This window comes from Phyllobates terribilis, unplaced genomic scaffold (assembly GCF_046119375.1).
Source record: "Phyllobates terribilis strain yellow unplaced genomic scaffold, ASM4611937v1 Scaffold_644__1_contigs__length_891845, whole genome shotgun sequence".
Classification (NCBI taxonomy): Eukaryota; Metazoa; Chordata; class Amphibia; order Anura; family Dendrobatidae; genus Phyllobates; species Phyllobates terribilis.
Window position 1 is genome coordinate 339,267 of NW_027363404.1, and position 19,372 is coordinate 358,638.

At 45.2% G+C, this 19,372-nt stretch overlaps 1 long non-coding RNA gene across 1 annotated transcript in view; it reads right to left on the reverse strand.

Moving 5' to 3' along the window:
• Window positions 1-2,526: 2,526 nt before the first annotated feature.
• The window catches only part of LOC141234833 (uncharacterized), a 50,101-nt gene continuing 33,255 nt past the window's right edge, over window positions 2,527-19,372 (reverse strand). The window contains exon 4 of the long non-coding RNA XR_012300714.1: window positions 2,527-4,301. This is a non-coding gene — a long non-coding RNA (uncharacterized lncRNA). The remainder of the gene's footprint in view (window positions 4,302-19,372) is intronic.

Here is a 19,372-nt window from a genome sequence, read left to right on the forward strand (position 1 = left end):
AATTCTCATGAGTGACAGCTGTATACGAAAACTGACACCCTGCAGCTTCGGCCCCTACCGGTTTTGGAAACGATCGGGCCCAATTAACCCCTTTCCACTGTCAATTGCGACAACAGCACCTAAGTTGTTAAAAGGGGTTTTAAAGATTCCGTTTGATACCATCGCCCCCCCCGTGATCCTAATCGCTGATGGTGATAATTGCCATGGTACCCCAAGGTCATCTGATGACCCCACAGTACGGTGGTTTGTTGATTCTGCTATAAGCAGGGCCTAACAGGCTGTGTCAGTGAGTCACTGGCACGTCTTACGCACTGCAGTACAAGAGTAAACTTATTATTTCTGTGCTAAAAGGCTCAACGTATAAAAGTACTTAAAGTGTACGTTAAATGGTGGAAGGCAAAAAAATGAAACATCTCTTGGTTTCTGCGCTTCTCCCCAAACATACAATAAAAAACAATTAAACCAATTAAATAAGCCTTCACCCAGTTCCTTGGACAAAAAAATAAATAGAAAAGGTTACCAGTCTCAGAAAATAGTGACAATAACCTTTTTTGTTAAAGAAGGTTCTGAATTTTCTTAACTATTAAAATAAACCTCTCATGTTAAAAAAAAATGCTATTAACCTGCAGATATGGGGTAACTCTGCATGTTAATAGCGTTCTAAAGCTGTCCGGTGCCCACACTGAGAGCCCTGCAGCCGGGAGGAAATTAACTTTATTCCTCTCTTCAGCCTCGGGCTTTCAGTCATGCTGGTGCGGCCGGTGTAGCTTCCGTCATAGTGAGTGGTGGCTGAAACCACGCCCTGGCACTGACTGACAGCCGGCTCAACATTAGAGCTCAGGTTTAGAGCTGGCTGTCAAACAGTGCCGGGGCGCAGCTACAGCCATCGCTCATTATGCACTGAGCAGCGACTGAAGCTGCACTAGCCATACCCCTATGGTTGAAAGCCTGAGGCTGCTGCAAAGAATAAAGGTAATTCCCTTCTGGCAGCGGGGCTCTCAGTGCGTGAACCAGGCAGCTTTAGAACGCTATTAACCTGCAGATTAACCTCATATCTGCAGGTTAATAGCTTTTTTTACATGACTGTTTCCCCTTAAAATATAAAAAGTTTGGTATTGTAATCATACTGACTGGGAGAATCATATTACCAAGTAAATTTTGCTGCAGAATGACTTCTGTAAAAACAATCCCCAAAAAACAGTGAAGAAATTGCATTTTTGTCACCATTTCACCCCACTTGGATTTGTTTTCCCATTTAACAGAACATTATATGGTAAAAAGTTGTCATTAAAAACTACAACTCATCCAGTTTTTTGATCTTACAGTTTCCCTTTAACCCCTTAACGATGAATGATGAACATAGCACTTCATGAGCAAGTGTCAGTTCCCGCATCATGACGAGCTATGTCCATCATGAATTTAAGCGGTCACTGTGTGAAATCAAACAGTGACTGCTCCATGCAGACAGCTTCCACTGACAGAAATGCAGGGACCCATTTCATTGATCCCGCTCTCTGATTGCTGTTAGAGAAATTGCACAACAAATTATATAGCCCATTTTCTCCTGTTACCCTTGTGAAAATGCAAAATTTGGGGCTAAATCGAAATTTTTGTGGGAAAAAGTTCAATTTTAATTTTTTTCCTTGCACATTGCTTTAATTCCTGTGAAGCACCTGCAGGGTTAATAAACTTATTGAACGTGGCTTTGAGCACTTTGAGGGGTGCAGTTTTTAAAATGGTGTCACGTTTGGGTACTTTGTCATATAGACCCCTCATAGTCACTTCAGATCTGATGCGCTCCCTACAAAAAAATAGTTTTGTAAATTTTGTTTGAAAATTGAGAAATTGCTGGTCAACTTTTAACCCTTCTAAATTCCTAACAATAAAAAAATGGTGTTTCAAAAATGATGCTGTATGGAGGACCATGACAGGTGCATTATATTATATGGAGGACCAGGGCAAGTGCATTATATTGTATAGAGGAAAATGGGGGTTCATTATATTGTATGGAGAACCATGGGGGGTGCATTATATTGTATGGAGGACCATGGGGGTGCATTATATTTTATGGTAGACCATGGGGGGGTGCATTATATTGTATGGAAGACCATGGGGAGTGCATTATATTCTATGAAGGACCATGGGGGTGCATTATAATGTATGGAGGACTATGGGGAATGCATTATACTATATGGAGGATTATGGGGGGTGCATTATGCTATATGGAGGATCATGGGGCGCATTATACTATATAGAGGATTAAGGGGGTGCATTATCATAGAATGGTAGAGTTGGAAGGGACCTCCTGGGTCATCTGGTCCAACCCCCTGCTCAAAGCAGGATTCACTAAATCATCTCAGACAGATGTCTGTCCAGCCTCTGTTTGAAGACGTCCATTGAAGGGGAACTCACCACCTCTTGTATCAGCCTGTTCCACTCATTAATCACCCTAACTGTCAAAAAGTTTTTTCTAATATCTAATCTGTGTCTCCTCCCATTTAGTTTCATCCCATTGCTTCTAGTCTTTCCTTGTGCAAATGAGAATAAAGATGATCCTTCTACAATGTGACAGCCCTTGAGATATTTGTAGACAGCTATTAAGTCTCCTCTCAGTCTTCTTTTTTGCAAGCTAAACATTCCCAAATCCTGCAACCGTTCCTCATAGGACATGGTTTGCAGACCAGTCACCATTCTGGTCGCTCTTCTCTGAACTTGCTCCAGTTTGTCTATGTCTTTTTTAAAATGTGGTGCCCAAAACTGTACACAGTATTCCAGATGAGGTCTGACCAAAGAGGAGTAAAGACCGATAATGACTTCACGTGATCTAGACTGTATGCTTCTGTTAATACATCCCACTATATGGAGGATTATGAGGGGTCGCATTACATTATATGGAAGACTATGTGGGGGACCATTTTAATATTTGGAGGGCTATGTGGGGGGCCATTATACTGTATGCAAGAAAGTATACAGCATGAAGGTTTGTATGGGGTCCATCATACTGTGTGGAGGGCTGTGTGGGGGCCATTATACTGTTTACTGTTTGGAGGGCCATTATATAGTATGGGGCAATTAAACTGTATGTAGACCCATTATCCTGCATGGAGGGCTGTGTGAGGGCCACAGTTGGGGGATTATACTGTGTTAGGGTCACCATACTTTACCTTAGGAATTGAGGTGGGGTACAGTTGAGTCATTATACTGTGCATGTGGAGGCTAATGTGGAGGAATTCACTGTGGGGGTATCATATTGTGTTTGGTGGGCACTTTTGTTGGCATTATACTTTATGGGGGCACTGAAAGAGGAATCTAAGACTTCAGCAGGAGGAAAATGACTATACAAAGGCTGAAAAGTTGTGAGATATGGTCTTCTGTGACGCTGACAATTATTTTTTTTTTGGGAGGGTGGACCCAATTAGAATTTCTGCTATGGGGCCCCATGATTTCTATGTACGCCCCTGGCTATTGCTAAAGCTCGGCTTTTTACCTGAGAACCATTGCAGACAGCTATTGGCTTGTCTACAGTAAACAGAGGAGAGAGACCGAGCATGCATGTCCAGCAGCACTAAGCACATTAACTGCACCTGCACATTGATATACACTTTGAACACAAGAGGGTGCCATACTATATATTTAAATGAAGAAAATGACTGCATAATTGATGTTTATAACAACATGTAAATGCATATAACTCCTATTAACTATTTTTTTTCTAACATGAGATACCTACATAAGAGATATGAACACCTGTAGGGGAAAATGTAAATTTGCAACAAAGTATATATAAAGTAAAACACCTTTATAAATCAAATGTGTTTATCATATACATCACTGTATTATATAGAGTTTATAACAAAACGGGAAATTTTTAAAATGTTTTCATCCACCATTGAAGCTCGAGCAGGCATTAAAATATGTGTATCTGATACAATGACAGTAAGTGATGGTGGTACATATAATCCTTTACTTGTTCCATCAATAAACAGAGGTCCAATGAAATGTAAAACAGGGCCGAATGGAGTTTTCACTTTCCAGTATGAGCAAAAAGTGTCCCAGACCACAGAATATTTTTCATTGTTCGAGCTAAAAACCCATATATATTCTCCTTTTTGGAACCCAAATGACTTCGGGGAGAATCTGATGTAAATGCATGGTTAATTCTTTCCCATATCAACTTCATTGGCCAACATGCCTCATCAAATGCCGCCATCTGTACGAAATCCATCTCTGTATTGATTTCTGATGTCTTCTTTCTGTAATGTCTTCAGAAGTGTTAAATTGGTATTGATAATAAAGCATGTCTGGAATTAAAAAAAAAAAAATTCATGATGAAAGACGCAATCCAGCTACTATACCCCTCACCAAGTTTATCACACTCTGCAATTCTTTTATATAAAATTTACTCAGTTTCCTGCAGTTAAGCCCCATCTTTGCTTCTCTTTAGCCTCGGATTTCACAAAGAAGTTTTTCTTGTATACTTTGCTATCAGTACCATGATGCATCAGCACAGCATCACATGAGCATCCACAGCCAGGATCATCTGAGCCTCTAGGAAAGACATGGTAATTATCCTCCACTCTGCATTCCCTAGATAGGTTAACATAAGTAAACAGTCAGAGCTGTTTAGTCATCATCAGTAGCTGTGATATGAACTCATGTGCCTGCTTTATGAGACTGTGCTGTAATGAAGATTGTTGCTGTAATATCCCTGAACTGCACTGGCCGTGCTTAAGATTAAATCCCACTGTTAAACTGTTGAAAAAGACTCTTGTCAGATGTGTCTGGTCAGCAACTGAATCTATCATGTGCCTGAGAGAAGCTGCAGCCTATGGTCATCCTGAGTAACAGTTCCTCCAGGATTCCAATGAATTTATGAAACCCGTCTCGCCCTATCTGAACCTAGCGGTGTGCGTGTAACATTGGTGGCCCATATGGGGAGGACTGAGCGGGGATTAATGTCTAGAGGGAGAAGAGGAAAAGTGTCTGGAAAAATACAGCAGCACAGCACCTCAACTTAACTCTGCTACACCACTTAAAGGGGACCATCCCTAAAGAAAACTCACTAGCAGCAATGGATGTTGAAATACAAATAGACAGAATTAGTGAGCGGTTTCTTCAGTTAACCTGCGAAGAATTAAGAACAGTAGCATATAAAGATGTCAGAAGAACAGATTTCTAAAGCACACAACCGCAGGCAACTGTTAGCTGCCATTAATGCAAAAATGGATGAGCTGGGGGAGAAAGAAGCTGAAGACGTCATGGGGACATGCCTCCAGGAGCTAACACAGTTTCTAACCAGGTTGAAGTTGGAGGATGGAGGGACGGCACCAATTACCAAAAGCGGGAATCTCTGTCCGCAGACTGAACTACGGGAATTGAAAGAACAACTCAAAACCCTAACAACAGCCCTGCAGGAATCGACCAAAATCTCTTAACGGGTGACAGACTCAGACAGAACCTTTAACCTGCTCGGGTTAGATAAATCAGGAAGACAGTCCTCTCTAACACCACAAATCACCATAAGTAAAGAATTCAAGATCCTGGGAAAGATTGGAGAGTGTGAACAGAAAGAGAAACTGTCTTATATGAACTTGTTTCACCAGATTGATGCAGGCTTACAGAAAGGCTACCAGCCAGATGAAATCGTTGAGGGGGTGGTGAAGTGATCAGCCCAGGAATGAACCTCTGTAGTATGCTAGAAATGAAGAGTCAATTGACCTTGCAACAACTGAAGATGATTTTAAAAGGGCACTATAAAGAAGAGAGTACTTCAGAATTGTTCCACCGACTCATTAACCTCTCACAGAAAAATAATGAATCACCCCAAAGTTTCTTGTGCAGAGAAATTGAACTGAAGGATAGACTGTTGTTTGCATCCAGAGATGTAGAAGCGGACGAGAGGTTTGATGCTGGACTAGTCCAGAAGAAGTTCTTGAGATCATTGGGAACAGGGTTAATCAGCACATACATCAAGTCGCAGCTGAAACAGTACCTAGAAGATCCTGGCATTCTGGACAAAATCCTAATTGAACAAATGAATGAGGCAGCTAGTTTGGAGTCAGAGAGCGAACAAAAGATAAAGAAAGGCTCTGCTCCTAAATCAAAAAATATCACAGTAAAAGATAAATTCCTTACCAACACCAGGTCAGATTACATGGAGGGGGTGGCTGTGTAGTATTATACATGCACACGCACACCGATGGAGTTTGCATATTTTTAATGTTTAATGTTAGGACTCGCAAGTATGGGGACCCTTGATGCTGGGTTGCGAGCTTGCGTATTTTGGTCAAAATATCGACCCTTACCTCATGTGGTGTATTTATCTTATACACTATTTTTCATCTTTTTTACACATTTTTGTGCAGGATGCAGCCAGGCCTCTTTAGTGTTGGCTGGGTAAATTGGGGCGTCTGTCCTGTGGGGGTGCACGTATATAGTGCTGGGCAGCCCCCCTGATCTAATAGTATGGGCGTCATCAATAGGCTGCAAGCCAGACACTGTGCATCACACATATCTGAGTGATTGGTGCCCTATGCAAACTCCATCGGTGTGCATGTATAATACTACACAGTCACCCCCTCCATGAATTGGTAGGTTAGTGAGTGGCTGTCTGCCTCAGTATTTTGCACATGTGCTGCCCCGGCCTTTATCATGGAGGCTTGCTGCATCCTGCAATGCCTTGGTAATCAGACCTGGTGTTGATAAGGCATTATCTTATACTGTGATGTTTTTTTAAATTAGCTTCTAAATCACCAAAATGAGTCAGCTGAGGTTGGAGACCCCCAGTGGCCAGTCTGAAGATAATCATGGAGACCCTCCAGTGCCACCTCCGAGAGGGAACCTTAAAGCACCAACAAAAGAGAGGACCGCCAGCGCTGACTGGGAAGAAGTAATAGGAGAACTGCGAGCTGAGTTGATTGAGATGAAAAAGTTGATTCATTCCAGAACAGAACCTGCATCCCTCAGACCCAGGAGTGGGTTCCAAAACAGAAGATACCCGGCTTGTGAAGCGTGCCGTTCATCAAATCAGAGTACGGTATGTGTACACTGACTAAGATGTGGTGAGGAAGGACATTATGCCAAGGAATGCCAATGGTCATGGTCTTTTGGGTTAAAAGACAGGAGGTTGCCAGAGAGGGGCGACTGGTAACCACGACACAGAGGAGGTCCCAGAAGCAAATCCAAATCTCACCAAACCCCAGAACGGCATATGAGCTAAAACAGCTGCGTCATTACTATCCCCAAGTGTGTTTCCGTCTACAACAGCTGCAAGAGAGACAGGGGCATCAGTTACTTAATGCCCAGTGTGGAGGTCAAATGATGAACTCCTGGGAGGAGGATTCCTCGGTCAGTAAAGATAGCATCATCGGCCTAATCAGCGAAAGATGCTTTATATAGTGCCCGCTAGATGGACTCCTGATAACAGCACTGTGGGACACAGGAGCCCAAGCGAGCCTTTTAAATGAAGAATGGAGAAGGCGCTACCTGCCACATACGTGCCTTCAAACTTTTAGGACCAGTGGAACTCCACGGCAAAGCAGTCAACCTGACCGAAGTCCCTTTCATAGGCTGGGTGGAAGTGACTTTCCAACTGAGGGCCACGAACAACAGCAACACCATTGAGCTTTTGGTACCTTTTCTCGTGACCAGTGATCAGAACGTGGAAGAGGATCCTATCCTGGGTTATAATGTAATCAGTGAGGTCATCATGAAACACAAGTCAGTGACGCTGGTGGTGGATGCAACTGCCACATTGCTTGCCATACCCAATGTCGTGGTGGAAAATGTGATTCATAGAGTAAAGAAAGCACAGAATACAATGAACCTAAAAGAAGTCAAGGTAGGCTGGCGCCCAAACATCATTCCTGCAAACCAAATGGTGGGGGTGAGGTGTGGAGTCCAGGTAGAACTGGTAAGAAAAGTTCAGAAAAGACTGTTCATGCCAAAAGACTCATCAGAACTTCCGGAAGGCCTAGTTCAAGGTGAGACTGTGCTTACGATTCCTACTGGTGGGTTTACTCGAGTGACAGTACCGGTGATGAATACTACGAAACAAGGGATCCAAAGACTGTGTTAGGTCACATTGAAACCGTTAAAACTGTATATTCAGCCAGTGTGAGACCCGCCCACGGGTCTACCATGAATTCAGTCTCCCCACCAAGGAACAGGAGTTGACCAGGGGAGGAAATTGCACGACCCACCTCGGGGTCCTGGGATCCCCCAGTACCCCTAGAACACTTGTGTGCTGAAGATAGAGCGGTAGCAAAACAGATGCTGAGAGAAGAGTGTCATGCATTCTCCAAAGATGACTCTGATATAGGCGGTATCCCGTTGGTGCAGTTGGAAATCAATTTGAAAGACATGACCCCAGTAACCAGAAGTTACATGTCTGTGCCAAAACCATTACACCGTGAAGTGAAAGAGTATTTACAAGATCTAATCAACAGAGTTTGGGTCCAAAAGTAAAAGCCGTCTTATTCCTCTCCTATTCTTTGTGTTAGGAAGAAGGACGGTACGTTGAGACTCTGCTGTGATTACCGGGAACTAAACCGAAAGTCAGTACCTGATCAGCACCCGATACCACAGATTCAAGATATGCTGGATAACCTATCAGGAAGTACCTGGTTCTCTGTCCTCGATCAGGGTAAAGCATACCATCAAGGGTTTGTTGAAGAGTCCAGTAGACCTTTGACAGCATTCATCACACCATGCGGGATATACGAGTGGATCTGCATACCGTTTGGGCTCAGTTCAGCTCCAGAAAAATTCCAGAGGAGCATGGAGACATATTTAGAAGGATTGAGGGATAATATCTTCCAGCTGTACTTGGATGACAATGTGGTACACAGAAAAACTTTCCGGGAGCATGTTGAACACGTGAGGACCGTATTACAACGATATCAAGTCAACAATATGGAGTTAAGTTGACCCCCAAAGAAGTGTGAACTGTTCAAAAGGCAAGTCCGATTTCTAGGGAAAATTGTGTCCGGAGAAGAATATACCATAGACCCAGCAGAAATCGCTCTGGTACCGGCCTTAAAAGACAAGCGGCCCTCAACTGTCGGGGAGTTGAGGTAGATATTATTATTCCCCTCCTACTGTCGTACTTACGTTCGGAACTTCTCCAGGATTGCCGCCCCACTATACCTCCTCTTGGTGGGGGGGGGGGGCGACAGAGTCAACAACACCCACGGAGAAAAAGAAGAATGCGGGTAGAACTGGGCTTAAAAGAAGCAACGCCGTTTCATCCCAAAAGCCCATTCTCTGGACAGCAGACCACCAGGAGGTATTGGAAGAACTAGTAGACTACCTGGTAAAACCACCCATCTTGGGATATCCTGATTTCAACTTACCGTTTGTTCTTCATTGTGACGTTTCTCAAGTTGGACTGGGAGCTGCCCTGTATCAGCATCAAGATAGAAAATTGAGAGTCATCGGTTAAGGTTCTAGAACGTTGACAGACGCCGAGAAGAATTACCATCTACATTCCGGAAAATTGAAGTTCCTGGAGTTGAAATGGACTATCTGTGAACCATTTAGAGATTATCTCTACTACAGCAAAGAGTTTGAGGTATACACTGACAACAACCCTTTGACCTATGTCCTCACTACAGCCAAACTGAATGCAACAGGTCAGAGATGAGTCGCTGAACTAGCTGACTTCAATTTCAGCATCAAGTACAGGCCAGGAAAATGCAAGGCGGATGCTGACAGATTGTGGAAAATCCCACTAGAGCCTGATCAGTTCATGCAAGAAAGCTCAGAGGAAGTCAGTTTGGAAGCAATTGAGAGCACTGCCCAAGCAGTACAAGCTTATCAAAAGGACAACACACCATTGTGGTGTCCGTTGACGGTGGAAACCACCATAAAAGCGAGAGAACAAGATTACCCCCTGTCTATTCAACGACTACCAAAAGGAAAAATCCATAGAGCACAACGGGAAGATCAGATAAATGGTAGAATACTACTTTATGTGGACCAAAATTGGTTTCCAAGTAAATGGGAGAGAGATAATGAGTCACCAGCAGTATCTGTTTTAGTTAAAGAATGGATGAAGCTCTACCTCAGTGAAGACGGTATCCTGTATCGTAAAGGAGGTCAAAACCGGCAGTTGGTACTACCCAGAGTATTTCGTAGATTGGTCTTAAAAGAACTCCATGAAAACATGGGACACCTGGGAGTGGAAAGGACAACAAACTTGATCCGTGAACGTTTCTTCTGGCCGTACATGCAGTGAGATATTGAGAGATACGTGACCAGGGAGTGTGGGGGTCTGAAAGATAAACGTCCCAACACATCAACCCGGGCACCTATGGGCAACATCCAAACTACGTATCCGTTTGAGATGGTCTCAATAGACTTTCTACATCTCGAGACGTGCAAGGGTGGTGACGAATACATCTTGGTGGTGATGGACCATTTTACTTGATTTGCTCAAGCATATGCCACCACCAATAAAGCGGGTCGAACAGCAGCAGAGAAGATCTTCAATGATTTTGCTTTGAGGTTTGGGTTCCCTACGAGGTTACACCATGACCAAGGAAGAGAATTTGAGAACCAGATCTTTGCCAAGATAGGAAAGTACTGTAGGATTCAGAGATCCCACATAATGCCCTATCACCCAGAGGGTAATGGACAAGTGAAACGTTTTAGTAGGACATTATTGTCGATGTTGTGCACTTTAACAGCTGACGAGAAGAAAGACTGGAAGAGTTCTCTGTCAAAAGTGGTACATGCCTATAACTGTACAAAGAGCAATGCAATGGGTTACTCACCCTTCTTTCTATTGTACGGTCAATCGCCAAGACTGTCAATCGACATCATGTTCGATACTCCAGTGTCAGAGACTTACAGAACATATCCAGAGTTTGTTCGGAAATGGAAGGAACGGATGGCAGAGGGATACAACATAGCGTCCAAAGTGGTTACGCAAGGACAGAGCAAGAGCAAGGAGTACTATGACTGAAAATGTTATGGAGCAGAATTGGCACTGGGAAGCCGTGTGCTAGTCAAGAACAAAAGGCGGTCCGGGAAAACTTTGTTTGTACTGGGAAGACAAGGTGTATGTGGTCGTAAGGAGGAAAGCCGATGACAGTCCAGTGTATGAAATCCGATTGGAAACCAGAATAGTCCATCGGAATTTACTACTACCCTGTGATTATCTCCCACCACAACAAGACTTTCCAGAAGTAGAACAACATCGTCCGAGATCGACTAAGGGACCACCACAGACTGAAGCTCCGAAGATGGATAGTGATCTTGAAAGTTCACATGAAGAAGAACACACCGTTGTATTTCTCGGACCGGCAAGGAGAGGGATGTACCATCCTCAGGAGAGTGAAGTAAGTCCCCAGGCTCCAGAGTTTGTACCAAGGAGTACAGATATAGTCCAATTCAGATTTGATGATCTAACACCGTTCACTGAAGAGACCGATCGACACTTAGGAGTAGCAGAATTACCAGACCAGGTGGAAACGAACGATTCAAGAGAAGTACAGTAACTTACAGAGGCAGTTCCAAGATCATTTGAGGAAGTTCGAGAAATGAGTGTGGCAGAAGAAACTCCTGCAACCGAGGAACCCGTGGTATCTGAGGAACAACCTACCAGGAGGATGTCGACTCGAGAAGTGAGGAGGCCTGTGATGCTGACATATGAGACACTCGGTGAACCGAGTCAAGTGCCAAGGACTGTCCATTGGAAACAGGTATTTCTGCCTACGGACCAGGTAAGCTCACTTGAGTGGTATTCACCACCGAGAGATATTATGGACAATGTTACCTGGTGGAAAGACTTGTTTTGGCCTAGTGAGAGAGAGAGCTGGTTGAAGACGTATGAAAACCTCCAGCGGAAGAGATGCTGATTGTTTTAATTGTGTATTTCTTTCAGGAGTTCTACAAGCAAAAGGTCGTAAGAACAGGTTGTTATTGATGTTTGTAAATTTTATGCCAATATGACAATGCCAATTTGTATATAAAGTTATTCAACTTTTAGCACTGTCTCAGAATTGGTCAGCTTGACCAATTAAAACGAATATCGAGAACGACATTAAAAAAGAAGGGAAAGTGTGACATGCAGAAATAGTGCTGTTGCTTCAAAAGGATCCAGCAACTATAAGAGTTAACACAGTCACAAGAGACAGGGAGTGGTTAGCAGAGCCCCAGGGGGATTGTGGGGAACTTGTTTACTATTCTGGCTGCAGCCAAAGGGAGAAGTGGTATGTGATCTGTATCTCACAGAAGTGCAGGAAAGAGAACAGGATTCAAGTCTAGGGTGAAACTCAACACAGGTCAGATACCTTGCACTGTTAGTTCAGGAAATCTACCATCGGGCAGGAAGATAAGGAATGGAAGGAATTGTGTCACAGAGATCATCTTCCTCATCAAACCCTCCCCCCTCCATCTCCATGCAGAATAAAGAATGTTGTGTACTAGTGAGTCCTTGTGAAGGAAAAGCCTGCTGTTTACGTATAGAAGTGTGCTGCCAAGAGATCTAATTTGTGCTGAATTATGCTACTGAAGAGACTGAGGTTCCTGTGCCTGCTTTATGAGACTGTGCTGTAATGAAGATTGTTGCTGTAATATCCCTGAACTGCACTGGCCATGCTTCAGATTAAATTCCACTGTTAAACTGTTGAACAAGACTCTTGTCAGATGTGTCTGGTCAGCAACTGAATCTATCATGTGCCTGAGAGAAGCTGCAGCCTATGGTTGCCCTGAGTAACGGTTCCCCCAAGATTCCAATGAATTTATGAAACCCGTCTCGCCCTATTTGAACCTAGTGTCGTGCGTGTAACAAAAGCCTAGTTTTGTTGGTTGGCTCTGTCAGGCACTGTAGTAAGGGCACTAGCAGCAGCTATCTCAGTCATAGCAAATTTAAAGATGTGAATAATGTGTGGGAGCATTGAGCTCAGGACCTTTTTCATACTGACTCCGGGATAGTGATGATTTTGTAAAGGTGTCAGTTGTGTCAGCCAGACCTGGAGATTATCTGTGAACGAATGCATGGTCAGCAAGGCTACAGCATGTTAGAGAGGTGGTAGCTAGAGAGAGCCCCCTTAGGCTGCGTGCCCACGATGCCCACAATGTTTTTTAAGCACTTCCGTAGCAGCAATTCCGCCGTGGAAACGCTTAAAAAACGCTTGGTAGAAGGTCTGCAATGTTCCCCAATGATAATCCGCATTTGCTGAGCACATGCTGGGAAATTTCCGCTGCAGATTATCATTGCGGAAAAATCCGCAGCACTACCATTAATTTTGCGGAATCGCGGCGTTTTAGCCACCATTGACTTGTATTGGACCGCATAACATCCGCATGACTACATGTGCACATGCGGATATTATGCGGTTCAATGCGCAGATGGTACCTGTGTCTGGAGAAGAGGAGACTCTCCTTCAGTCCCGGGTACCATACTACCTGTAGTTAAAAAAGAATTAAAATAAAAAATAAACATATACTCACCTTCTGATGGCCCCCGGTCTCCTTCTCCGGTGTCTTCGGCTGCTCGCGGTGGTAAAAGGACCTTCCATGATGTCATTTAGTCATGTGACCTGTCACATGACTAAATGACGTCATGGAAGGTCCTTTTACACCACCGCGAGCCGCTGAAGACACCGGACGCAACGGAGAAGGAGATCAGGGGCCAGGTGAGTATATGTTTTTTTTTTATTTTTCACCATTTGTATTCTTTTTTTTACTATTGATGCTGCATTTGCAGTATCGTAACTTGGTCACACTATATAAATCCATGCCGTTTGCATGGATTTATAGTGTGACCAAGTTGTCAAGCACTTTTCCAAGTGATGCTAAAATCGCTTAGAAAAGTGCTTCACAACCCGCATGCGAAATCGCATGTTAAAAAAGCTTCACTTACGCTTCTACCTGGCAGAAAAAACGCATGTAAAATCCGCATGCGTTTTTTCTGCCAGAGAGATGCAGAAACGCTCAGGAAAAATCCACAGCATTTCTGCATCATGGGCACATAGCCTTACACTGTTTCACAAGAGTGCAACTAGGGTGCAGTGGTCACAGCGAAACACATGAGCCATGTGGCCCTATATCAGGAAGGTGGAGGTGATGTTATCAGTGTGGGATGATGTTGACAACAGACGCATGCTCAGTAGAGGAGGAACTAGCCCAGACCCTGAAAAGGACATCACTGACGGCTCTTAATTCAGGGAAAGGACAGGCGCTACTGCAATGACGGCAGCCTCTGCTCCCTGATGATGGTTTGTTTGTAAATCCCAGTATGCACTTGGGGTTCTCAAACGAAGCAACGTGAAACAGGAAGAAGATAAAAAAAAAACTAAAAAAAAGGAGTCAGATAGTCTAGTGAACAATAGGGATTTTTTAAGTAATGTATATTAGAAAAGAGATTAGGTAATGACATTAACCCCTTCACGACCTATGACGTTAATGTACTTCAAAGGTCATGTCCCTGACTTTAATGCAGGCTCATATGCCGAGCTCGGATTTTTTACAGCAGATAATGGCTGATTTAAGCCCAGATTCGGTTGGTCAAGACCCAAACCCCAGTCTTCACCAGTCAAGATGCCGCAGGTCAAGCACCGAAGATCAGACGGTGGTCATTGGATGAAGCAGGACGTCTGCCGTGCTGACGAGAAGACCCAAGTGAACCAGGCCTTTAATTCAAGCGTAGACGAACGGTACAGGGTGTGGGCCGTGGCTGCGCTTCAGAAACGAACGAGGGTGGCCAGTGTGAAGAACCCACTAAGTGACTCACATATGAGGCACTTGTGGCTTAGCGGAAAGTACCGGTGTCCCCCGTTAGTGCCAGTATAACAATCAAAGGCGCTTGAAGCGCATATTACAGCTACAAGCCTGGCGCTGGCAGTGACGCTCTTTGAGCTAAAGACATTAATAGTCGTTTAACTGTGAAATGAGACTGCACGCAGATAGAACATAGAGTAAGATATTGCATTTATTACACTGCTTTTATTGTCATTACTGCTAAGATTGTGTTAGTTGTCTCCATATACCTGCATCACCATGTGTTCCTATAGTTAAACGTTCTTTCTGTGGTAGGAAAATAAATAGCTTTGGTTAACTATCCCTGCATCCTCACTATCTGCATCATTACATCTAGATCATTTCACCCGATAAATGAGCATTTTGCTTGTTTATTGTGTGTGATTGGCTGCCTCTTTAGAAGGGACTGAAAGCTGTATTTTAGGTGTAAATGCAGCTTTCAGTCCCCCATACATAAGTCTAAAGTCGGTCGACGCATTCATATCAATAAGTATGCCTTACACTCTAATATGTGTGGTGCCCCTGAGGGTTCAGTCGCCACAGAGGTACTGCATCTCACCCAGAGGTGTGGTATCTCACTCTCAGGTAAGGAAGGAGTACAGCCCGGGACCCTAACACCTGCATCCAACACATCCACTTCAGTAGGGCAGGGCGAGATTGCTCCTATGGGAGTGCACAGTCCCTGGCTGGAGTGGTGGGGAACCTAGCGAGGGGGAACCATGTAGTGGGTGTGAGTGGAGGACGTAGATCAGGGGAGCACTGGTGAGGGAGTGATATAAAAGAGGGAACCATCTTAGAAAGACAAGCCAGTCAGAGGAGGAGAGTGTGTGGAGCAGAGGCTCTGCAGGAGCTCTGCTTCGGAGGCGGGCCTAGTGAGAGGCCCAGGACTGAGAGAGGAGAGGGAGCAGGAGAAAGGCTCCAGGAACAGAAGGGATCCCAGGGGTACGGGCAGTGCTGGAGGCCACCCGTACGCCCGAATCTGCCAGGCGGTGGAGGGATCGAGCCGCAGAGGGGACCGACCCCTAAACTAGTGGAGAACTACAAGGCTCAGCTAGGGACCGGAGGCTGCTGTACTTGCAAGGTGCAGTGGCCACATCCGCAACTATGTCGCCGAAAAGGTGGCCACAGAGGGTCCAGGGGACAGCAGGTCGCCCGACAAGACCCGAGGCTACCGGATTGGGACACTGGTTGCGAGGCACAGGGCAGGAGGGCGAGAGCCAGCGCAGGAAGACGACTGAGGAAGGCACATAGAAAGGGGTCCTGTCAGACACTCTTGAATCACCTGAGGGATTGCTGAACCCCTGCCTGGTGAACGCAGCACGATGTGGGAGGTTGTAGTCCGGACCCTGTAACCGGAGGAACTTATCAACTGTAAGTAAACTCGGAAGACTGCACCCCACTGTCTCTGTGATTATTGCTGCGCCATCAACCCCTGCACTACAACGCCCAGCATAACCTATAACATCTACACTGCCCTGGAGCTGAGTTCTACCTGTGGAGAGCTACACCATCCCTGCTGCACTCACATCAGCTCCAGAGGACCTGCTCCGCAGCAGCGGCTCCCTTAGCCGCATACCACAGGTGGCGTCACGTACTTTATACAATCACTATAAATCCCCAATCAATAACCCTTTTTATTGACCGCCCTGGGTCACGGACCGGGTCACTGCCACTGTGACATCCCCCAGCATCTACCAGCCCGGCACCGGGTACCCCACGGCCCAGTGGGAGCGTCATATGTATGTGTGGCGCCCCTGCGGGTTCAGTCGCCACAGAGGTACTGCATCTCACCCAGAGGTGTGGTATCTCACTCTCAGGTAAGGAAGGAGTACAGCCCGGAATCCTAACACCTGCATTCAACACTACACTACTACAGACCAGCAGGAGGGGCAAAATGCGCTGCTCCTCTGCTGAGCCCTGTCCCTGGCTGGAGTTGGGGGAACCAAAGTAGGGGGAACCATGTAGTGGGTGTGGGTAGAGGAAGCAGTTCAGGGGAGCACAGTAAGGAGCAATATGAAAGAGAGGGTGGAACATTCTAGAGTGAGTGAAGTTCTGAGGGGGTTGAGTCAGAGAGAGAGTCAGAGCAGGAGCTCTGCTCAGGAGGAGGGCCTAGTGAGGAGGCCCAGGAGAAGGAGAAGAGGAAGGAACGGGAGCAGAGGGAAGGCTCCAGGAGTGAAGAAAGGATCCCAGGGGTATGAGCAGTGCTGGAGGCCACCCGTACACCCAAATCTACCAGGCGGTGGAGAGATCGGGTCGCAGAGGGGACCGGCCCCTAACTAGTGAGAATTGCAATATTCAACTAGGTAACCGGAGGGTGCAGCATTTCAAGTGCTGCAGCCAAAAGCCACATCTATTTCACCGAAAAGGTGGCCATAGAGGACCCAGGGGACAGAGAAAACGTCACCCGACAAGGTCCGCGGTCACTGGATTGCGACACTGGGTGTGAGGTGTAGGAAGACAGCCAGAAGGAACACACAGAAGGGGGTCCTGTTATGTACTCAGGAGGTACCTGGGGGTTTGCTGTACCCCTCCCTGAGTAAGCACAGGACAACGTGGGAAGTTATGATCTGCAGTTGTAACCAGGAGCAAAGTGAGAACTGTGAGTAAATCCGGAAGACGGCACCCCACTGTCTCTGCGACTTATTACTGCGCCATCATTCCCTGCACTACACTTCACAGCAAAAGTGTTTAGGGGTGATAAAGTAAGAATTTTTTTGTTTGTCAGTTAAACTCATTGATGGTGATGTGTGTCGGGGCTCTTTAAATCACTGTAAGCAATAGCAGACACTTGTGCTAATTAGTTTGGCAGGTGTGTCCAATGAAAGGCAAGACTACTTAAGAAGGCTGTCCCACATTATTAAGCAGCCTACATTTTCTGCCAAAATGGGAAAGAAAAGGGATGTGTCGGCTGCTGAGAAGCAACAAATTGTGGAGCGTTTAGGTCAAGGCATGACTACAATCAACATTGCCAAGACACTTCATCGTGATCATCTCACAATCAAGAAGTATGTAGCTGATTCACAGTACACACGTGTGCGTGCTGATAAGGGAAAATTGAGGACTTTCCTACAGGCAATTACGTCAGGTTAAAAGAGCAGTGGCAAAAAAGCCTTGTCATAGCAGCAGACAAGTTTTTGAAGCAGCTGGTGCCTCCAACGTCCCCCGAACAACAAGATGCAGGGTCCTTCAGAGGTTTGCAGCTGTGCGTAAGCCAACCTGTCGACCTCCTCTATCCACTGCACACAAGCAGAAACGGCTCCAGTGGGCCAAACAATATATGAAGACTGACTTCAAAACTGTTTTGTTCACCGATGAGTGCTGTGCAACGCTCAATGGTCCAGATGGATGGAGTGGAGGAGGAGGATGGCTGGTTGATGGACACCCCATGCAAATACGGCTATGGCGCCAACAAGGAGGAGGTGGAGTAATGTTTTGCGCGGGAATCATGGGAAGAGAGATTGTCGGCCCCTTTAGGATCCCTGAAGGGGTAAAGATGAACTCCATAATGTATGTTGAGTTTCTCAAACAGCATTTCCTGCCATGGTTCAAGAAGAAGAACCGTGCATTCCGCAGCAAGATCATTTTCATGCATGATAATGCCCCGTCTCATGCTGCACATAACACATCTGCATCTCTGGCTGCTATGGGCATAAAAGGGGACAAACTTATGGTGTGGCCCCCATGCTCCCCTGACCTCAACCCCATTGAGAACCTCTGGAGCATCATCAAAAGGAGTGTCTATGATGGCGGGAGGCAGTTCACATCTAAGCAACAGCTCTGGGAGGGTATTCTGTCCTCATGCAAAACAATTGAAGCAGAAACCAGCCAAAACCTGACAAATTCAATGGACGAGAGAGTTCAAAAGCTCCTTTCGAACAGGGGGTCCTATGTGCAAATGTAACATCACCTAGAATAAAGTTTTGAGTTGAAAACTGTTTGATTTCAGTTTGTAATAACCTGCTAATGCTTATAATTTCAAAAATGACCATTTTTTTGTTCTTTATTAAAATGAAAAGGTTGAAAACGCTGCTGTGCATAATAATTTGGAACGTGCATTTTGAGTGCAGTTTGAGTGTTTTATTTTTTTTTAAATATACTGTTATCATAGGCAGTTTGTACAAAAACCTTTCAATTGTACTCTAATAGTTATTTGACTGGAAAATTACAATGACTGCAATTCATATAGGTAATTTGGGAAAATCTGAGAAAATATTATTTGCATAATAATTTGGAACACAGTGTACAACATCACCATTTCCTACCCTGGAGCTAAGCTCTGCCTGTGGAGAGCTGAACCAACTCTGCTGCACTAACATCAGCTCCAGAGGACCTGCTCCGCAGCGGCGGCTCCCTTTAGCCACATACCACAGGTGGCGTCACGAACATTATATAAAAACTATAAATCCCCTGTAAATATCCCCTTTTATTGACCACCCTGGGTCACGGACCAGGTCACCGCCACTATGACATCTCCCCTAGCAACGACCAGCCCGGCACCAAGTACCCCAGGGCCCATGTGGCGCGTCATATTGGCGCGCCAATCAACTGGTCAGGGAAGATATTATTTGGGCATATACAATTTTGGACTGCCGATCACTTCATTCTC